Genomic DNA, 22,838 nt, shown 5'->3' on the forward strand with positions numbered 1-22,838 from the left:
CGCTGGCCCATGTCACCGCAGAGCTGCTGCGCAAGGCTGAGCCCAGCCGTGGTGGTGTCCCTGGCATCTCCTGGAGCAGGACAGGAGATGAACCCCTGGGCCGAGCACCCAGCAAGCCTGGCTGGAACAGCCAAGGGAAAGGGGCTGCCACCCTCTCCCCCCGGGGTACAGGGTCTGTGCCCCAGCCCCTGATGCATCTGGGGGCTGGAGGAGGGCTTTGTCACCCCTAGGCACCTGAAGAGACCCTGTGTCTTTCCCAGGCCCTCTGGTTCTGGAAAAAGCTTGGAAATACCCTTCCCAGGCTGCCTGTTCCTCCTGCACACAATGTCCTCTTACGCTGTGCCGCAGACCCTGGAGAAAGTGGCACACGCTGTGCAGCACCCAAAAGGAGATAAGCCCCCCGCCGGGGCAGCCGGGTGCCGGGGCAGCGTGGTTCACCAGCCCTCGCCATCAGACCCCCTTCCTCCCCCCCCAGCAAGGATGCACCTTGCTGAAGAGGCAACCCACGGGCAGCAGGAGGGGAAGCTGACCCAGGCCCTAAGGCAAGGCAGGCATGGCTGAGCTCTGCCCCGGGACGCGGCAGGGGCTGCCCCGAGCTCCCCGTAGTTCACCGTACCCTGCTTCCCGGGAACGAGTCAGGCTCGGCCAGTCCGTACGGCGGGACGTGGGTGACAGCAGCAGCCCGGGCAGCCGAGGGTTAAAGCTGCACGGCGGCCATCGCGGGCTGCCCCCGCCTCCCGCTGCCCCGGCGCCCCGAGGGTTAACGCGCCGCGGCAGGAAGCGTCTGAGAAACGGCCGGTTTGAGAAAAACCGAGAAGCTGCTGGCGCTGCTGCTGCTGCTGCTGGTGGTGGTGCTGCTGCTGGTGCTGCTGCTGGGCAGCGCGGGGCTTTCCTGGCCCCCACGCCACTCCCCCGGGCCCCCGCACCCTGACCTGCATGGGGGTGCAATGTGGCACTGGGAGGAGGGGGCACTGTGAACCCACTCCTTCCCACTTGTCCTTGGGCCCGGGCGTGACTGGAGTTGGGAAGGGGATGGGATGGGATGGAGATGGAACGGAATGGGGCCGGAGATGCAATGGGGTATGGATGTGGGCACGATGAGGATGGGAGTGGAGGTGTGGTGGGATGGGGATTGAAGATAGGGATGGAGGTGAGCTGGGGCTGGAAGGGAGAGCGGGAGAGCAAAGGGGCTGGGATGAGGATGCGTCCCTCTTCTCCCACCCTGCTGGGGCAGGCTGAGCTGCCAGGGCTCCATCCCCCCAGGACTCTGGCTCAGCTTCAGGTCATGGTGGAGAAGGGGGTCAGGGAACTTTTTGCTGCAGAGAGGGGGAGTGCACATGTAGCTGATTTGCACATGTGCTCAGTGCAGTGTGTGTAGATACTTGCTGCTACAGGCAGTCCCCATCTGGGCATGGGGTTGCAGGGGCCACATGACGGTCAGGATCAGGCCCCAGGATCAGGCCAGGCAGACGGGAATGGAGCTGTTTCCAGTGTGCATGCGTGCCAGTACCAGGCTCTGGCAGAGCTGCTGGCAAGCCTGTCCACGGCGGGCATGCTGCAGCTGTACCCTTTGCCAGCTCTGCCTGCCTATGGGCACTGGCACCTGTGGGATGCAGGCAGCGCCTATTGAAACAGCACATGCAGTCCTTGCGGAGAAGCTGTTGCTGCCCTGGCATGTACTGTGCTGCCATTATACAACCACAGGGAACCAGCCCAGGCCTGTGGCCTCCTGGGATGGGACCCAGCAGTGCCAGCCTTGAGCCCCATCAGGGTTTTCAGTCCCCTGGCAGGTCACAGAGCTGTTTCCCCCTTCCAGGTGCACTGCCACCCTGTCACCTGAACAGCCTCAACGGGAGAGAGACCTGCCAGAGCAAGAGCCCAGCCTGCCGCAGAGGGCAGAAGCTGCATGCCGCTGGGACTGGGCTTTGTGTGGGGGTGGAGGCCACAGGCAGGGGTGCTCGGGTGGGTATACCATGTTCCCCGGTGGCTTGTGGTCTCCAGCACCCTGCCCTGACACCCAGCCACAGGCGTTTGTCAGCATCAGGAAGTGAAACAAACAGCAGGCAGTCGCCTGGCAGCAAGACTGCAGGCAGTGCTGGGCATGCAGGGTGCCCCTGGCTGAGGCACCATCACTGTGCTGGCCCTCAGGCATGGCACCTCTCCCTGTCTGCTTGTGGACTGCTGGGAATGTCAGAAGGAGCAGGCAGGGTGCTTCTACCCCAGACAACTCCTCTCCACTCTCAGGTGTCCTCCCAACATCCTCATGGACTACAGGATGAGTTTCCACATTGGGGGGAAAAAAAAACTCTGAACACCTATATGGCTTGCTGCCTGTGGGCTGCAGCTGTGTCCTCACCTTGGTCAAATGCTATGATCTGGGTCCAGCTGTCCCTTAAGACACAGGGATGTCACCCTTTGGGGAGCCAGCAGCACTGGCCATCCTTTCATCCCCAGCCAGCTGGAGAAAGGGGAGCCCAGAGACGAGCCATCTGCCTGCAGTCTGCTGTGGGTCAGCATGTGGAGAGCCACAGCTTTGTCCTCCCTGGTGAGGTGGCTTTGTGTGCTGGGACAATACTCTGGATAGACACCTCCCAGGGCTGGGACAGTGGTGGGAGCTGCTGTTGCACAGCCGCAAAAGGATTTTAGCTTTCCAGACAGGAGCAAGGTTACACAGCCCCAAGGAGCTGAGCTTAGACGAACAGCAAGAGAGAGGGAAGGAGGGAGCATGTGAGTGTTGTGTTGAAGTGGGACATGATGTCAAATGACAGCATCAGATACAAGAAGAGCTAAGGAAGATGAAAACCAGCTGGGTCATGCAGGTGGGTGAAAAGACTGCACAAGATGCACAAACAGCCTGAGATTCCTCCCGCCTGTATGTGCCAGAGCCAGTGTGACTGCTCCACAAGGTTAATGGGATCTATTAGAGGCGATAAGGAGGCTGCTAAGCAGTAAAATGTTCCTGAGAAAGCGAACTTCCTCATTCCTGCCAAGAAAGGGAGATTCATTCAGAGCACCAGAACAAATAAAACAATTAGAAACAGCAAGTTCTCGAACTCAGACAAACCCAGGGACCCGGAAGGCTTTCGTATAGGAAAAGCCATGCTTGGAGTAAACACTTCCACCCAGGGGACTGCTACATAATGAATGAGCAATGGGAGTTAAAGAAGGTGCCAGGGATTAGCCAGGATTTAGGGGCCTGTGGGACCTGGCCAATTTGCTTTAATTGATCATTAGAAACAGCATAATCCCCAGGAAAATCAGTGTGGGAAATCCGGGCATCCAGGCTCTGGGAGGACTTTGCTGGGGCTTACAAGGCAGCACAAGTCAAGGAGGGGTTGCCTCCATGTCAGAAGGAGGTGCTGAGGCTCCCGAGGATGAGTGGCTCATCTTGTCCCACGAACCCTCCCCAAGAGCTGCCCACAGCCTGGCTCTGATGTCAGCCCAGCTGCCCCGTGCTCTGCCAGTGCGGGCAAGCTGCCCACTGTCCAGACCCGGGGCAACACTTGGAAAGCAGCCCAGGGCGAGAACAGAGGGACACGGGCTCATCTGCACCATGGGGAAGGCTGACCTCTCCATACTGTCCCTCCACATCCTACTGCCACCCCAAGCCCAGGACCATGCCTGGGGAAGGAGCGGGCAGCTGGCTGGTGACCTCATTGTGGGTGATGTTGGGGACAGCTCTGTGCCAGGTTTACACCATCTCCAAACACTGCTGTGGAAATTTCCCCTGACCTCAGCACTCAGATTTCCCTGGCCAGTGTTTGAGGTCCTGCCAGTCTTCCAAAGCCCATCAATGATTACCCAGGAAGGAGGTTGCCCAAGAGCCACTGGGACAGGAATGGATCAGGCACAATATCCCTGAACAAACACAAACAGCCCTGGCCAGGGCAGGGTGCCAGCTACTGCTGGCTCCTGCAACGGCCCTTTTCTGACACAGCCGGTGCCACCCAAGGGTGATCTGCTGCAGTGGGACAGACAAGACACCCCAGACTGTCAGACCCTCCTCACTGTCCCTGCAAAGCCAATATCCCATTGCGATGGTGGATCAGCCATGACGGCCCTCTCTGCTCCCAGAGAAAGTGCTCGCTCCTGCAGAGGCAGTGGCACAGCAGTGCTGCCCCAGGGCATCCACTGTCACCTCCTCTGTGCATGTGTGTTTGCCGAGGCAGGCATGGCAGAGAGGAGGGCACCTGTCTGCCACTCAGGTACTGTACAAGGAGAGGAACATGGGTACAGGGCACACCCTGCCCCTGTTGCCTCCCCATCACCCCAGCATCACCCTGGCAAACTGAGGGCCACTTAGGCACCTTCCCCAGCAGCCCCTGGCTCTGGGGAATGGCCGTGTCTCATCCCTTGCTTGGGGCTTGCTCCCAGTGTGGTGGGCAGCTCTGTGTCACAGCTGGTCCATGATCCCTGGCCTGTTTGGGGACCCGGAGATGGTGGCGAAGGTGCCCATAAACCTCAGAGGGGTCAGGCAGCTGATCATCCACTGTGAATTGCCTTTACTGTCATCAGCCCTTGTCACAGCTCGTGTATGCTGGATTTTCAGGGTCCTGGCTGGCTGGGGTGGCCCCTGCAAGGGGGAAGAGACCCCTGGAGTCCCTCAGCACTTGAGCAGCTGCCTTGGAAATCTGCTTCTAACCCCATCCCTGCTGCCCCAAGGCTGGGCTAGGACCAACCAGGGCTCCTGATCTCCCCTTTTCCTCTTGACCCCATAGACCCTCCAGGAAACCCTCCTGCTCACACAGTGGGTACCCTGGCTCAAGAAGGAAGAGCGGTTTGGGGCTTCCCTCCTTTGCATCTTTACAGGGGACAGCACAAAAAACAGCTGCCTCGCCACTGAAATGCTCGCAGTGCAGCCCTGTCCCTTGGGAGGGGACTTGCTCTGCCCTCCAAGCATGGGGGGTAAAGGGAGCCTCCATGCCCTGACACCCCCACCCCACGGCAGCTCAGCAGCTCCTGTGCAGACAGGACCCCCCCCAGGGCTCCTGCCCCAGACTGGGCAGAGGGGACCCTGTAAAGGGGACGACTCAGGGCTGCAGAGGCACCTCCAGGGAGCAGCCTCCCCTGCAGCCAGTGGGGTCAGAGACTGCTGCTGGGCAGGCAGAGATAAGAGGCCCTGGAGCTGGCTGGCAATGCAGCCTGGCTTCAAGCGTGTTTGTTTTGTCTGAGCCGTCCTCCACCCCGTGCAACTGCACATGGCCGGCAAAGCCATCAGTTGCTGTAACCCTGGTGGGGTGAAGGGTTGACTCAAAGCAAGAGATCTCCAGGGCTGTGGGATCTCCTGGGCTGTGGGATCACAAGCTGGACTCCAAGGCAGGGGTTTTGGTCTTTGCTTTATGCTGCGGAACCTCCCTGGCATTTCAGAGGAGTCCCCAGGTGAAAGGCTGTGTTAGCCCTGCTTGCTGTGGCAAGCACCAGGGGCACCCAAGGCTCGGGGGAGGTGTCAAGAGATGGTCTGCAAGAGGCCACGATCCTCCTGGAGGATGTGTGGGCTCTGTTTGTACTTGCACCAGCGCAAAGCAACACAGCATTTCCAGCCTTTGCCCCTGGAGAAACTTCCCCCAAACCTGTCTGTGCTCTCCCCTCAATCATTTTGGTAATGTTTTTGTGCCCCTACAGCAGAAGATGCACTGGCAAGGTCAAAGATAGTCCTTGGCCACCTTTGAGCCAAACACAGCTAAACTTCCTTTCTGGGAGATCCTAGAGGTATGAAATGAGGCTCCTGACTTGCCAGGAGCATCTGGAGCTCTGGAGTGTGAAACATCAGTGTGTTCCCATTTTTAAGCAGCAAACTCTAGTGCAAGCATCAACACTTTCCCACAGCCACGCTGCTTCTGCTGCCTGAACAGCCACTGCTGCCCCATGCTTTTGGGAGAAGGCCCACCAGGATGCTTGAGCCTGGGCAATGCAGGCAGGCAGGACGGTCTGTATGTGCTGGAGCCCTTTGGCTGCCCCTGGCCCTCCCTGCAGCACCCCAGAGTACTCCCCTGTGCAAGCTAACTGCAGGTGATGTGCAGATGCAGTGGCAGGGGTGTTGCAGCTGGGTTGGTGCCATGGGAAGATGCTCCCGCAGGTGGGAGGTGAGGTGTGTGGGGGATAGGAGCTGCAGGCACCAGACTGGTGGCTGCTGCCTTGCCGGCACCCTGTTACTCATTCTCCAGGAGTAGACCTTTGGACTGTGGAAGGTTCAAGGCTTGGGGAGGGCAAGGGCAAAGGCAGAGTCCAGGCTCTGGATCTGGCTGTGCAGCTTCCCTTGCTGGCATGTCCACCAGGCTGGGGATGCCCATTTGTAGGGCTGGGTTGAATGCATTATATCTCCTCCAGGAGCAAAGCCCATACATCAAGAGGCTCTTTTTAGCTCCCCCATTCACTCATGTCCTCCTCAGCTTGGGCTAAGCAAAGTGTGGAGGTCAGACCCCTGCAACCCATGTGCAGGCTGCATGCGTGTGAGCACAGGGCGTGCGGAGCCCTGCCTCTGTCTTGGGAAGGTCTGAGCTGTGGTGCCATGCCATTTTGGTGTGAAGGGGCTCCTTGCAGCATGACGGGCAACTTGAGGACCACTGCAGAGAGCTCATGCAGGACAGGAAAGCAGCTGGGTCTTTCCAGGCTGTCTCCATCCCAGTATAGACCCTATACCAGTGCCACTGGCTGACTCCTGAGCCTCGGGCTGTGCTCACATGGCCACAGCAGCAGCTCCTGCCCTGTGCTTGGCAGTGGGGAGGGACCGCTGGGCACTGTGGCTGCTTGTCGGCTGCCTCAGCTCCCAGCTGGGACCAGCTTTCTCCCATGGAGGCTCCCAATTAAACCAATTTCTTGAACAGCTCCAGCGATGCAGAAGCCAGAGGCTTTGTAGTTGTGCAGCCCCACGGGCCACCCCCAGGGTCTCCCTGTTGTCCCCCATCATCCCCCCCTCAGCGCCCTCTCCATCCCTGGGGCAGCACCTGCTCTCTTGTAGAACACGTGGCCCCAATCCTCCTGGGCAGTGCCACCACTGGCCCTGCTGCTCTCCATGAGCTTTATTGGGAACATATCCCAGCGGGGGCCAAGCGCCAGGGACTGTCCTGGCCTCACCAAGCAAAAACAAGGCAGCGCCATGCTGGGATGTGAGCCGGAGGCACCTCTGAAGCTGCCGCCCAGCCCGGGTCCCGCCGGTGCCAGCCCGCTGTGCCCAGGAGCCGTGGTGCCGAGTGAAGTGGCACATCAAAGCCCTTCTTGCCTCAGCTCACCACCACCCCTGGCCAGGCACAAAGAGGGGATTTGGCTGGGGAGTAGCAGGGAAGACAGGGAGGCCGGGCCAGGGCCCCCGTGGGACTGGAGCTCGGGGACATGCCAGCCCTGGCTGTGCTGGGGAAATGGGCATCTTCCTGCTCCAGGCAACCCTTCCACTTGCTGGAGCTCAGTCCCAGCATACAACAAACATCAGAGAGATTGGGCATGGAGTATGGATGGGAGAATTCCTGTGCGAAGATCTGCAGGCATAGCCTGTGCTGTGGGCACAAGGCACAGCAGCCGGGTGGGCCAAGATGTTCACCCCAGGGCACAGGAGCTGCACTGCCATAAACCCAGGACAGGCACGTTGGCAGGGACCTGCGCTGCCTAATGGGAGGATGCTCAGGTCCTGCTGCAGCAAACTCCTGGGGCTGTGACTCCATGGAGACAGACCCAAGGCATCCCGTGCTGGGTGGGACAGTGCACAGACACATGCCTGGGTCTGGGTCCTTGTGCCAGCCCACAGCGCAGGGAGAGAGTGCTGGGGGCAGGGGGGATGTGGGTTGGGGCTGGCCGGCAGGCAGAGCCCGTTTGTTGGTGGCAGTGCTGCTGCTGACACTGGTGTCACTAGCACTGTGCACACTGCACACACAGGGACAGCACACAGCCCTGCACCCCTGTGCACCAGCGCACACACACATTGCTTCCAGGCACATGCGTGGCCCCATACTCAGAGGGACCAAAGCCTCACTGTCCCCACACAACGCCTCTGGGATGGCGAAAGGCTCCAGAGATGCAAGTAAGACCCTGCTGCAAGGGAGCAGGCTGGGAGCAGTTCAGCTGCCCGTGACAGCATTTTGGGAATTCAGATCCAGTGGCAGATGTGGGAAATCACTCGTGCTGGTATCATTCAGAGCCCTGACCTGCACCACAGCCCCAGTGCTCTGGGCCTGAAGGTAGCAGGGCTGGGATCCAGGCAGCAGGGTTGCGAAGAAGACGGATGGCAAAACACTGAACAACTGGCCACCTGAAGGCTCTGGCAGGCAGGGTAATTATTGCTACTGTTGTTATTACAATAACAATAACAGTAACAATAACAGCTACTACTTGCTACAGTTGCATCATTCCCAGCATCATCGCTATTAGCATTTCACTTGGAAACGGCTGTCCCAAGGCCAGGAAGCACCATGGGAAGGGGAACCCACCCTGTGCAAGCGCATGTTCTTCTGTGCCCTCTCTCCAAGGGACCCACAGCCGGGACCCCGCTTTGTTGCTTGCACATGTCTTAGTGTCTGGATGGAACAGGGCAGACAGACGAGGCTGGTGTCAGACTGACAGCCCCAAGGCACCCTGCTGATTCCAGCGCTGTGCCTCTTCCCTGGGTCACTCCTGTGCGCCCTGCCAGGAGCCCACCCTGTCCCCAGGGGCCTGGCAGAGTGTCACCTGGAGGAGAGCCAGGGTGGGTGTCACCGCCCAGAGCTCTGTCTCTGCCAGGGAGAATGCCCCGCTCATGGGAAAGGACTGCTTGGCTTTCCAGCTCTCCTCCTGCCCCAGCAAACATTGCTGCTAATGGACAGATTATTAGGGAATTACGGGTTTGTGCAGTAAGCAGGTCTGGTCTGTGGGCTGCTGAGGGACAGGGATTACCCTGGGACTGTGGCTTCATGCCAGCACCTCTCCAGCCAGGCCTGGGGCTGCCAGAGAGCTGAGCCCCATGAGCGCTGGCGTCCAACCCGGCTAGCAGCGCCTGGGCTCTGCTCCCTTCAGGAACCTGAAGCAGGAATGATGCATGCCTCTCTCCCTCCTATCACCTCCCTGTTTTGACCAGCAGGTCCCGGAGGGGTCCTGCTGCATGGCTGGGGCTCCCAGCTGTACTAGAGACTGAGATGGGGGGGTCAAACCTCCTGGTGTGGTGAGGCAGTGCCTGGGAATTAATATTGCCCAAAAACTTACCAGCTGCCCTGAGTAATGGGAAACAATCCCAAGCTTCCTGTAATTGTTCACTTCCCTAATTTCACACCTACAAGAAGCACACAGACACCCAGCAAAGGCCATCCCCCTTGCTCTGCCCTTGCTGCCTTTGCCTCTGGCTGCCTGCTTCCTTCGCAACACAGAGCAAAGCAGCCAGAGCCCAGGGCCAGGCAACTGCTGTCCCTTGCAGGGCTGAGCCCCAGCAGCACCCTAGAGCATTTCTGGCCAGCCCCCAGCTCTGCCCTGCTGCGTGCAATGCAGCCGTGACAGTGCACATACGCCTTCTGCTGAACGTCACTGTGCAGAGGAGAGGAAGGTCCTTCCCAGCCCAGAGAGCAAATTCCTCCTCTGAGCTGGACCTGGATTACGCTAAGGGGATTGCTGCAGCAGCAGGTCCACCCCAGGAGCCCTTCCTGCTGCTCCAGGGCTGCAGCATCACGCCGAGGGGGGAAGGAGCACACATGCGAGGACATGTGAGCACACACGGAGACCCTGCACCAGGGTCTCGGGTTGGGCATCCCACTGGCGCATGAACCACTGAGGCTGTGACCTCTCAGTGGTTTTGTATTGGGGAAACAGAGAAGCAACATGTCCCTTTAACCGCTCTGACATGGCAGAGCTGTGCTCTCTGTTTCCCCAATACAAAAACGCCGGCACCTCCAGTGCTCTCCTGAGACATCCCAGCCCTGTACAAAATGTGCTTGCTATCAAAATACAAGCTCTGTTGGAATGTTTCTATCCAGCTACATTCTGACCTCCCCGGTCCTGAAGCCCAGCAGCTCCCAGTCCACCCCAGTCATCTCTGCCAGCTCCCCTCCCTCTATCTGCATGGCAGAAAAGCTTTCCTTGCTGGTGAGCCGTGGGCACCAACAGCAGAGCAGAGCAAGGCAGGCTGTGAGAGGAGCCTGACTCTGCACATATGCTGGATGTGATGAAGCAGCCAGAGGCTGCTGAGAATAGCGGGGCTGCACTATGGGAAATCTGTAATACCAATTAATCCAGGCACTGGCTTGGGGCCAGGTTAGGTCTTCCAGGGCCAGCAGGGATTCAGACAAGAAGAGAAAATGCCCCTGCAGTGTGTGGGTGCCTAGCCAGCACCTGGGTCTGGCAGCCAGCATGCCCATCCCTGTGCCCCACGGCTCAGGGTGACTTGTTTCTGCCCAGGGCTGGAAGAACTGTCCCCTGCTCCCCTTCTACCACCCTGGAGTTACTTCAGCTCAGACCTCAGAAGCCAAGAGGGGCCAGGAGCCAGGGATTGCTTCATAGCCCAGAGTGTGCTTTGAGGTCCCTGGTGATCTGATCCCACCCCAGCTGTGGGCCAGCTGCCTGGTGTGCTCATCCCTGCAGTATCCGGGGCACCCAGGTGCCAGGAGCAAGGCACAGCACTCTGTGTAAGTCCAGCACATCTGGTCTCTGCCTGCTGCTCCCATCACAGTGGCAAGTGGATGCCAAACCAAAAATGCCTTTCTCTTCCTACCTCCCCAGGGCAGCAGGACTGATGGAGCTGGAGAGCTCATGGGGAAGACTGGGGAGAGAAACTGAGCCCCAAAGTTGGCCTAATTCCTCCACTCCCAGCCTCTTCCACTGCAACCCATCACTGACAGGTTATTCACTGCCACGGCTCAGCCAGCAGTGCAGGCTTGCCTTCAGCCTCTTCCTTCTCCCATGAGCTTGCAAGCCGCTTCTAAGCAGCCTCACTCTGCTCACCAGCTCTCACACCTTCTGTCACCCTCTGTGAGCCCGAAAGCTGGCAAGGCAGCACAGGGCGATCTCTTCCAGGGCAGCTTCCAGAGACAGATCTCAGCACTGGGGTAGGAGCCAGCGCTCAAAAGCACCCAGGCACCCTGAACCCCCACTCATCCCATCCAGATGTGTTAGAGATCATTTGGAAGTGGGGAACACATGTACTCGCATGTACTGACCAAGACACTGGTGCCTGGGTGGGCTGAGGAAGAACCTGAAGGTACTTTCCAGCTCAAACCACTTCCAAGAGGGATCAGCCCTCAGACACATCAAAACCAGAACATTTTCTTCCTGTTTCAAGCTTGATTTTTTGCATCAGGACTGATTATTTTTAACTGAAGCTATAAACCTGGAAACAGGCACTGTGCTTCAGCTAACTTTGTTTCTTTTGGGAATCCCCCAAATTTCAGGTCTAAAAGATCCAACAGACAATGCTTGACTAACATGAAGAAAGTCTAGTGGGGACTTTCAGACCTTTGGGCTGAAAGCTGAGACATGATGTGCCTTGTATTTTTAGAACTTGGACACTCCCCTACCTTGCTTTATCCCTCTAAATTCTGGATCTCCAGATCAAGATGCCTTGAGGCATCCAACAAGCTTCTGCCCCCCCACAGTGTCACGGTGCTGATGAAGAAAGTAATTCAGAATAGAGCTTATTTTTTGCTTAAAGCTGGTATCTTCAGGTGTTTTCCATGTAGATAATATTCATCATGTCTGTTGTACCCCTCCCTGGAGAGGGAACATATTGTGAAGCTACTGCTTGCATTGCAGGGGCTGATGCAAGATGTGTGCCCAGGGCTGTGCATGTGCAGCAGTGCTGGAGGATCAGGCCATCCTGCTCTGTGCCCAGCTCTGTAGATGACAGCAGTGTGATGTAGGAGTGCCTCAAGGCACACGTGCTGTGCCACTGGATGACTCTGCCTGGACATGCCCCCAGGAATGGTTGCTGCATCCTCCCAGTGCAAGGTCCTGCAAAACCCTGGCTGCCGTGGACACCAAGCCCCTGCCACAGCCACTTCCACGCCTGGCCCCCCGCCAAGCTCTGGTCCAGCCTTGCCGGAGGAGCTGCTGTTCAGCCTCTTACCATGTTTGGGTGTTTTCGAGCCAGCGGATGACTCAGATCTTCATTCCCGGAACTTGTTTACACAGACAGGACAGGAACAGGAGGAGCATGTGCCAGCTGCGGCTGGCAGCATGGCAGCTGTGTTGTGTCCAGCGTGCCCCTGCGTGTGGCTGGCCCTGCCACCTGCTCCCGTGCTCTTGCCGGGGCCTGCGAGGGACAGCATCTCCCTTCGGAGCAGGAGCTCGCTGGACTCCCGCTGAGCACGGGAGAGTCCCTGGGGAGGGATGTGCCCAGGCTGACATGGGAAGGCAGAGGCAGACCCAGGTGTGCTGCCCCAAAGCAGGTAATTTCTTGCAGCTTTACCCTATCCGAGGAGGATCAGCCTAGCAACTTCTTTTTTCCTTACTCAATTTTGACACTATACGGTCTCTCACCCTTTGCCAGCTGTGCCCACGGCATGGCTATGGCCCCATCCCACTGCTGGTTTTCTTAGCTAGCGGCTGGCATGTCTTCCCTCACATGCCTGGCTGGTGGAGCTCCTGTCATTGACACTTCTTGGAAACCAACCCACTTCTGGAATAGCAGTGCAGCAAATACAGTGCAAAAATCCCCAGGGCTGAGCAACAAGTTGCTGCTCTTCTGCCTGATCCCCAGCATCTGGTGATGTCTGCAGCCTCTGGCATCCTTGGCACCATGCCCTTTATGAGGGAGGGGAGAGGGACGCCCCTGGGCTTCCCCAGGTGACTGCTTTCACCCACATGCCACCAAGAAGCAGTCTGTATCAGACCAGGCAGAGATGCAGACATGCAGAGAGGAATAGGCATGGGTGCTGGGTTTCCCCAGCCTTCAGCTCCATGATGGTACAAGAGAACCCAGGGGGCTTGTTCACAACCCATGCACTGGGGCTGCTGCTTGCAGATGCCAGGGGATAGCTCTTGCCACACAGACTTCATCATAGCAGGCTTGTTTGCTGTGAAGTGTTGATTTTGTGCTGAAAAGACAAACTTTTTTTGGATTACTCAGTTCTCAGCCATGAAAACATCTGGCTTGACAAAGAAAATGAGATGAGAGAGAAAAAAATCATTGAATCAGGCTCCTCTGCCTCTATTTTTTCTTCCCTGCATGCCCTGAGCAGTGGGATTACCCTTAGCAAAGCTCTGCTGGGAAGCTGTGCCCAGCCCACACTGGCACAGCCTGCCTGGCTGGGCATATACCTGCTCAGGCAGCTGAGCTCTGGGTGCTAGGGCTGGGGGAAACGCTGTGGCTGCACAAAGAGGGGGTACTTTGGGACCAGCTGGCTCACTTGCTTATGCATGGTGCCAAGGAAGCACATGGCAGGAGAGGAGAGCCTGGCTGCTCTGTCCTTGCTGGCGTTGGTGGGATGGAGGCTGTGTCACCTCCCCTTCCTCCACAGTGGTTTTAAGCCCTGTCTGGAAGCAAGCAGGCAAAACATAGCTTTTATACAAGACCAAAAGTGAAAACTACACATTTCCTGAACATGGAGTTGAGCAGAGGAAGAAAGTGGCTGAGCAAAGCAGCTACCGGTGTCCCAGCACCCGGGGCATGCACTTAGGTGGAAGCAGTTGGGCAACAGCAAATGGCATCTGTGGCAAGGCAACGCACCTGCTCCAGCAGCAGCACCGTGCATGGCAGGGCCAGCAGCACCATGCACAGCAGGGCTTGGCAGCAGTGGGCTGCAGCCATGAGATAAATTAAGGACCAATATTGCTGGGGAGTGTTTCTCAAGGAGCTTTGTAGGTGTCCCGGGTGCTGATAATGGGTGCTGGAGCCAGGTTGGTGCTTGCAGGGTGGGTGAGCAGGCAGCTCGGGCCCATGTGTGGGAAGCTCTGCCTGCTGGGGAGTGGTGCTAAGATGAAAGGGATCTTTGGAGCCATGCTGCTCCTTGCTCAGCCTGCTCAGCCCCAGGGCTCTGGGGACAGACACGTCACCCATGCCACCACAAGCCCACCAGAATGAGGAAGGCTAAGAACAAACCCTCTGAGCAACTTCTTCCCCCTGCTCTGCCTTGATGTTCCCAGTCTGCATGCTCATCCTCACAGAGTGCATGGATGGGGGCAGGATTAGTGGAGAAGCCGAGGCACGGGTGAGGCTGGGTGGCATGCTGACATGGTGTCTGCAGCAGAAGTCCCTCCACACTCTGGGCAGGCACCGTAGCTGTGTTCAGCTACATCCCCCTTTGATACTTAGGCTGTGGGAGGGGAAGAATCTGTAAAACAACCCCAAAACTCCGGGCTGCCCTGAAAGGACTTTCTCCACAGCCCTGCAGTCCCTTGTTGGCAGGATGGCTGCTGGATCCAGCTGGGGAGCGGCCAGCATTGCTGGTCTGCTGCAGCTGATCCCATAACCCTTGCTGCCAGAGCAGTATTCCTGGAGGACCTGGGAGCCTCCCCAGCACTCCCCCCACCCCATTTCCCCACCAAGCTGCATGGCCATGGGTGTCTTCCCAGCCCTCCTGACCACTACAGCACCCAGGCTCTTCTTCAGCTGCTTTCTGTGGACACCCCAGGGCTTTCCTCCACCCTGCCCTGCCCTGGCCATCCCCATCCCCAATTCGCCTGTTGCTTTGAAAACAGAAACCAAAGCCGGGCCCTTCCTGTCTGCCCGTGGTGTCTCACAGCCACTGCCCAAAATAGCTTGAAAAGCCCTAAAATAACTTGCCACTGCCCACTCAACCCATTCAGTATCCTGAGGAAGATGTAGGAGTGGGTGCAAGGGTAAGGGTGGGCAAGTGGAGGGACCAGCCCAAAAAAGTACATCCTGTGGGAGCATGATTCCTCCAGGGCCGCGCAGGAAAACAGCTGTTGCAGTGGCAATGGCTCAGTGCTTTCTGTTTCCTCCCACAAAATGAGGTGAGCGCAACGTCAGCAGCCTGCTGTTCACTGGCGAGTGTGGCTCCAGCCTCTCCTGGCCATGACTCAGTGCTGGCCACTGGCCCTGGCCCCTCCTGGCCCCTGGCCAGGATGAGAACGTGACTTTCCTGGTCACCCTCTCATCATGCCTGGGCATCTCTAGCTTTCCTAAAGCACCCATCAGGTAGCGGGATGTGGAGCCTGGATCACACTCAGCATGTTCAGGCTCAGAGATGGGGGTGTTTCCATCCCTCTAGTCCTGTTCTGGCTTAGCCAGGAGCATAAATCACCCCCGGCGTGGCACCACGGTGCAAGTGATGGCAACTCAGGCACAGCCACCTCTATCCTGGCTACCTCCACCTGCCTTCCCTTTCCATCCTGGGCATGCCAAGGCAGCTGGCAGGGACTCTGCTTCCCTGAAGCATCCTCTCTGGATGCAAAATGCCTCCCAGTGCCCTCAGGTTAATCCTGCTCCACTGTCAAACACCCACAGAAGCTGCCGAGCTGGAGGCTGTCAGGGGTTCACAAGACAGGGAAGCAGGATTGATGTAAAATGGGCATAGATAGAGCAGATTGCCCTCTGCCTCCCAGGAATAAGCAATCCTGGCATGTTCATGGCATTCCCCAGTGAATGCTAATCCCCTGCTACTAAATCCAGATTACATAAAAGTATCTTTTTCTGGTTCCTGCTCTCCCTGCTCCACGCCACTGGAGGACCCTTCTTCCCGCAGCCCGGCCATCTCCAACACCGGGCCAGTCTCAGGGGCTGGGCCATCCTGCTGTGCCCCTCACCCTTCCAGAGCCAGACACACGTCATCCCCCACTAGAGAGTGCCTCCCCAGCCAGGCGCCCAGAGGTCCCTCCATTTGGCAGGGCACACAGAGTTCCTCTGAGCTGCCTCTCCCCAGCATGTGTCCATCTCCAGCGGACATAACGCTCCATGTCCCTGTCCCACATTTACAGTTCACCGCCTCCATCCAATGGAGCAGTACTAATGGCACGGCTGCCGGCTCCCCTCTTGGCCCATCACTGCTGCAGGGCTGTTGGGAACCCCATCACTGAGCAGAGCCCTTAGACAGCCTGAATCTCTCCTTATCGTGGGTAAAGGGGCTGGGAATCACCACCAACCAGCTCCCCAGGTCCCCCTGGCTCTTCCTCATCTGTCTCTCGTCCAGCTGGGATCCCCTCGCCCCTGGCGTGTTCAGCGCTGCGTGTTTGTGTGCCGCTGCCCTGGTTACCAGCCACTGAGTCACCACAAAACCTCCCTACGTGGGCAGGGAAGCCCGGGCTCATATTTTCCATGGGAACCCTACAACTCATTCAAACTTTCGATGTGGGGAGAGATGTTGACAGGTTGTGATACAGAGCAGGGACCTCCCAGGGACCAGGATTGCCTGTACCAGGAGCAGCTGAGGACACATCCAAGCTCTGCAGGGACATTGGGGTTCCTCTGGAGCCGTGCAGCCACAGGCTGCTTAGGTGCACACGTGAACACAGCTGTGGGATGGTTTGCTCCATCATCCGTTCAGCTGCATCTTCATCCCCAAGTCCTTGCCTGCCCTGCACTTGTGCTCCCCAGCCCCATGCACAGGGACCCCACCAGCCCTGTGCCCTGCCAGCCCCAGAGTCACAGTGTTTCCAGGCAGACCCTGGTCTGGCTGCAGAACAGGCAGCTGGGGGAAGTGATCTCAGACACCAGCAAGATGAGGCAAAGCTTGGGCAACAGGGGCTGGCAGTGAGGCTGTGGTGTGACGAGTGGTGCCCATCACTTCACGGCTGCAGCCTTACACCAGCTTTTTCCAGGGAAGGCAGAAGATGTCACCTGTCAGGTGGCTCTGCTGTGCCTCAGCATGAGCTCAGGGCTTGGCTCAGTAGTTCAGCTCCTTGGCACTGATGTATCTCACCTGCCCTAGGGCTGATGGGTGCCAGAGCCACAGTGTAAGCCCCTCTGGGATGATCGTACCATCCAGCAAGGGTCCAAGCCCATGTCCCTGCTGCAAACCCCGCACACCAACTGCCTGGAAAGCTGCATGTGCAGCCTGGCCAAACCAGCTGGGGACAGGGTTGACCCCTCTCCACCCAGCCCCAGCATGCCCCACTGGCCCTTCAGAGCCAGGAAAGTAGATGGAAAGTGTCTCCAGAGCAAAGCTCAGCATGCCTGGCCCCACTCTGTAGCACAGCCAGGCAACCCAGGCTGCACAGGGTCGGACAGCGTGATGTTTGCAAGGCTCCATGTTTGCCTATATGCAGGAGGCAACATCTGTGCCAAGCTGCCCCAGGAGGCATTCAGTCCCTGGGTGGTCAGGACTGCCTGTGGGAAGAGCAGCTCAGTGCAGGTGGTTCAGAGAGCCAGAGTTTGTGCAAGCGGGGCTCTTGCTAGAGCCTCTCCATCCTGAGAGCAATCTGGGGACACACAGGCATCCAGGATCCCAGGCTCTGAGGATGCAACTCATCCTGACATGCTGTTGCACTCTGATAGTAAAGCCAGTCTGCTGCCAGTTGGCCAAATCCCTGCACCCTTAGGGGCAAGTGGGGCCAAACGGCTCTCAAACAAACAGTAGCAAAAGCTTTCATTGTCCAGAAAGCAGCTCCAGTGCAGATGAGGATACAGAGAGGAGGGCTGTGATGCAGGGATGTATGGTAGTTGCTGCAGGGGAAAAGGATTCCTCCATCCTTTTGGGGATGCTGCTTGGTCATGCTGCACTGAACACCCATCCCTTTGCTGCCTCACAGGCTCCCATCTCCTCTTCCCGCATTCAGCTCATCTGCAAATCTTCCACTCGGGATGGAAAAAGGAGAGGGCAGGAGATGGGCCAGGATGGGGAACAGGCATCAGCTGGGGAAGGCACCGACCCAGCAGCAGTGGCGTGGTAATCCTGCATCAGCCACTGCACATGGGAGTTTGTCACCGAGGTGGGACATGCGGTGCAGTGGGGATCCCAGCTTACACAAGAATCCTGATGCCGTGTGAAAGGTGAGCAGGTTCACTGCTGCCAGGCAGACGGTGGGGCAAGCAGGCTTCCTGCAGGCACCGCATCACCTCCAGTCCTTCCTCTCACCCAGACAGACAGAGAGCTGCACTTACAGAAAAGGGGCTGAGTCAGGCCAGCAGCTATGAGGCAGGTCTGGTGGGCATTCCCCAGCCCCACATCTGGCCCCCTGCCTCCTGGAGCAGGAACCAGCTCTGCCAGGCAGCCCCCACCGCAGGCAGGGGCTGGGGCTGCCTGGGAAGGGCTGGGGGCTCTGGAGGGAGCTCTTCAGCCTCCATCAGCTGGGAGCTGGCAAAGGTACAACAGCCCACAAAAAAACATCCTAGCAAGAAATGTTGCTTGCTAATCCAAGCCTGAGCTCCCTGGGCATCCTCTGTGACTCCCCGAGCAGCTGGCAACCCCCAGACCCTAATGCAGACACACTGATGGGGTGTGTCCAGCCCCCTCCCCCAGTGCTGTAAAAGCCCCTCGTTTTGCAGTGCTGCAAAACTATCCCCAACCCCCCCAAAGGTCAGTGGGATCGCAGAGGGCTCCATCCCCTGTTAGAGCTGGCTTTTGGTGGGGGCCAGTGGTGCTGGAGCTCCTCCCTGACTCCCAGCCCACTCCCCAAGGCTCCAGCCGGCCCTGCAACCCCCGGCCGCGCCAGCACAGGCTGCAGGCTTGTAAGGAACTGACATCTGGAAGAGATCAGTGCTGCTAACAGCTGCGGGGAAAGGGGAGGGCTATAAATAGCAGCAAGTTTCCAAATCAAAGATTAACAACAACAACAACAAATGAAGAACACAGGCTGAAGTGCTGGCTTTTCTGCCTGGTGTGTTTATATATATAGTCATTTTTTTTTATTCCTAACTCGTTTTCAATTATCCCTCATTGCTGTGATGTTCTGGGTCTGTCCTCTTTCCCACTGGGCAGCTTCCCAGACACACATTTCTTGGAAGGTTGTAACCTCTTTAGTAGCTTTAAAATTAATCCCAGGCAGGAATGTCCCAGGACCTGTTTTCTGCTAGTTTAGCAAAACAGCTCATGGGCTTGTCCCCAGCCAGGTGGTGCTGCCAGGCTAGCCTCGGTGGGCCCAGGAATGCGGTGGGCACTGCAGGGAAGCAGCTGGGGGGACCCTGATGTTTCATCCCAGTGGATGCCTGATGTTTTCTGGGAGAGCTCACTGGGATAGGGAAGTCTCAGCACCTTCGAGGAGGGGCTAGGTGGACACCGAATTTTAACCCTCGTGGTTAAGAGGTGGTGCTGGTAGAGAAATGAACTGCAGAAATACTGCCTGACTTCTTGGAGGATTTCCTTTGGCCTGCCCCCAAATGGTGTCCCTTCCTCAGGCATGGACCAGGAGTAGACACTCTGTGGGACTGCCCAAACCCAGCAATGGGGTCCCAGCTGGACCCAAGGGCAATTCCCTGTCCTGGAAACAGGCATTGCCCCTCATGGGTACTTCCCACTCTCCCTGCTGGTGCCCAGGGACTGGTACGATCCTACAGGTCATTTTCCAGCTTCCCACAGCCACCACACCTCCTGGCAGTGCATCCTTCATGGACTATTTGTGGCCCCAATGGCATGTCCACTGGGACATCTCTTCTGCAGAGCAGTGGCCCCCAACTCCCAGTAAGCATGCTGCCAGCTCCTGGTCAGGCAACTCAGATGTTGAAAGACAAGGGAGAGAGGAAAAATCACACCTTTTCCCCAGCAAATTCCTCCCCAGTTTGAAATCCCCAACCATAGCTCAAAATCCTCAGACCTTGGGTGAGTCCCTACCTTCTCTACCCAGGACACCACAAATGGCTGCAAAGAACAGACAGCCTGGCTCTGGGGACCAAACACACATGGCCTTATGCACGGATTTGCTCTGAAGCTGGTGCTTCCATGTTTATCCCAGTTTTATTGTCCACTGAAGTTGTTTTCATGGAAGGGCTGATGTTTGGCAGGCTTTCTGTTGGCAGCAGTGCTGTGATGCAGTCTGGGCCAGGATGGCATGACACACTCTCAGGCTTCATTTGAGAAATAACCTCGTAAATCTGCTTAATACAGCTGATGAATCATTCCCTCTCCCTGTGGGCTCCCTTCCTGTGAGCTGAGCCTCACTGCCCCAGCTCTGGGAAAAAAAACACAGACAAAAAAATACCCAGGCAGCATCCCTTGAGCAACAGCAGCAGCACTGACTGCCTGCACCCTTCCCGCAGCCTCAACACCCTTCCCAGCACACCCAGCCTCTCCGCAGACGGCCAGGGAGCTGCTTGGTGTTTTGGTGCCGCATCCCCGGGCTCCCTGACTCATAGGTTTCCCAACCATAGCAACTGGATGGCCTCCAGCTCCCCTCTCCTGGCCTCCCCAGGCCAAATGGGGGAGAGGACAACAGGTACTAGAAGCAGCTATGACTGAAAAATGCAAGGTCACCTTTTGCAGCCACCCTTTGGGATGCTGGTTGCTGCTGGCTAAAACCAGGCAAGAGCAGGGTCAGCTTCCTGGGGACCTAAAAGCACCCAAGGCCACGGTGATGGCTGCAAACAGTGACAGCTGATACCAGCATCAGCAGGAGGCACGTCAGCAGCCAAATGGGGAACAGTGGGGCAGCCACTTGCCACAGCCTCAAAAGAAAACACCATGTCACGCAGATTGCAGCTAGTGCTTCATCCTCCTGGGCATCCCAGTGGGAACGCTGCCCATCAGTAGGAACTGGATGCTCACTATGCACTCTTGGGGCCGCCTGGTGTATTTGGACACAGTCAAAATCTGGAGCAAGATCTTCAGGATCTAAAGTCAGGCGCTTGGGCCGGGCAAGATGAGGCAAAGCTGCTTGCTTCAAACAACTTCACGTCCCCCACCTCCAAACACCATGGGCAGGATGCGAGGACATCCCAGAATGAGATGGACCACAGGAGCAAAGACCGATGCTAACAGCTGAGCAGAAAGCCAGACGAATGCCATGAGGCTGATGGAAAGGGGCACCATCCTGCACTCACGTCCCAGCCCTCCCCTTGAGCACCCCAGGACTGGACAGCCCCTGTCTCAGCACCTCAGAGCACCCTGGCTGGGTACCAGCCCCGTCCTGGAGGCACAGAGCAAGATACAGCCCCTGCCTATCCCATGGGGATGTCCCTTCTCCTGGGGTGACATACAGCCTTGGTGGTGTGACCAGCATGGCCAGGAGTTGCTTATCTCTTGTGCCCAAAGCTCGTGTCCCTGTGGGTCACTGTGGCAGTTGTTCAAGCTCCAGCTGAGACACAGCTGGGAATGGCCTGGCCCCACACACAGGTACCCGCAGACAGGGACATGTGCTGGCACCACTGTCCTGGGCTGAATACCGAGCTATATCCTGACCATGGGGCTGAGCTGCTGCATCCCTCCCACTGCTGCTGTCCCAGATACACTCCCATGCCCATGGTGGGGAAACTGAGGAAAAAGGTAAGAGGCTCCTCTCTCCTGGCTGCTCCTCCAGGGATGGGGGTGTGTGTTCCTCAGTCCTGATGCCTGGCCACTGCCGCCCTGCCGCCACAGCCACCACCTCCCAGATAATCCCTGGACATAGGCAGAGCCACTACGCACCACAGGGTTCAAGCTGGCAAGCAGAGAGCTCAGTCTGAGCTGATCTGTGCCCACATACCACTGACTCACAGGCAAGCAGTGGCCCAAGGAGAGGCTGCCTTGGGAGTGCCCCTCTGGATAGGTACTAGCTGGGGACCCCCACCAGCGCCCCACTGCTCACTGCCCTCCCCACCCGCCTGACTCACTTCGCAGCAGGGACAGAGGAATGGCTACAGGGGCAGGGTGGGAATGGGGTCCTGCATCACCACAACATGCTGCAACACCGTGCCGTGCCTTGGGCTACTCGCAAGCCCCCCTAGCCGTAGCTGGGAGAGGACAGCCAGCCATGGTTTTGCTCCTGTTGGGAAGCTGGGAGGCATAGCCAGACGGAGGAAGGCAGGCTGCTACTAACTGAAGTTAGCCCAGCACTGAGCTGCTGGAGGGGCTCTTGGCTTCACTTTCACAGTAAAGGCAGAGCCATCAACCCACAGTAATGTCAGTGTATTCCCTCGCTGGATATGAACACTCTCCAGTTCATCCCACAAGGAAGCAACTAAGCAGTCTGCATGCTAATTTGGGGCAGGGGAGGATGGCAAAGCCTCACACTGTGCTGTCACTGGGTACCCAGGTATAGGAACCAGTCTTGTCCCACACCAGGGACCGGATCCTGGCAGGTCCCCTCAGCAGGACCACAGTTACTGTGGGAAGGGGAAGGTTTGGTCACACTACGCCATGTCCATCTAGACGGATGAACATATCCATCTAGTTCAGTGTCATGGCCTTCAAAAGCAGCCAGGAGCAGAGCGGAACATTCCTTCCTGTTAAGTCTGTGGTCTCTGCTCCATCCTCTGCCAGAATCTGGGTGCTCCCCAGAGGCTGCCCTCATCCATGCAACAGCACTGCTTCCCGCTCTGCACTTGCTTGGAGCCCATGTTGACGCTGGCAGGTCCAGGGTTGATCCTTTCCATCCCTTCCCAGTGCTGGGCATGCAGCTTATGTGCAGTGACCCCTTTTTGGGGGGATGAAGGGCAGAGTGAGGGGGCTGGATGCTGCATTCCACACTGGTGTGTCAGCAGGTGCATCTGTGTCCCACAGATGCCACAGGGTGGCTGGCAGAGCTGTGAGACCTCGCTGTCTCCATCACACAACCCAACCTGACAGAGTCCTGCCCGAGTCAGACCAGGTCCGCCCCACATAACAAGCACGTGGTTTCAATACATGATGTTCCTTGCTGTGGGCGAGACGGAGGCTCTGATGCACTCAAGCGACTTCAGAAAAGTACAGCTCCAGCACTGTTGTACTTTTCTTTAAATTCACCCTTAACTACCTGATTTCTGCTGACTTGGGCTGTGGGCATGTCTGGTAGGTTGGACAGATGGGGACACGGAGAAGACAGGGGGAAGGGAGGATTTGGTGATCACAGCTATCCTGGAGCCCTGAAACAGCCCAGCTGTGATGGGC

This window comes from Falco rusticolus, chromosome 14, assembly GCF_015220075.1.
Source record: "Falco rusticolus isolate bFalRus1 chromosome 14, bFalRus1.pri, whole genome shotgun sequence".
NCBI lineage: Eukaryota > Metazoa > Chordata > Aves > Falconiformes > Falconidae > Falco > Falco rusticolus.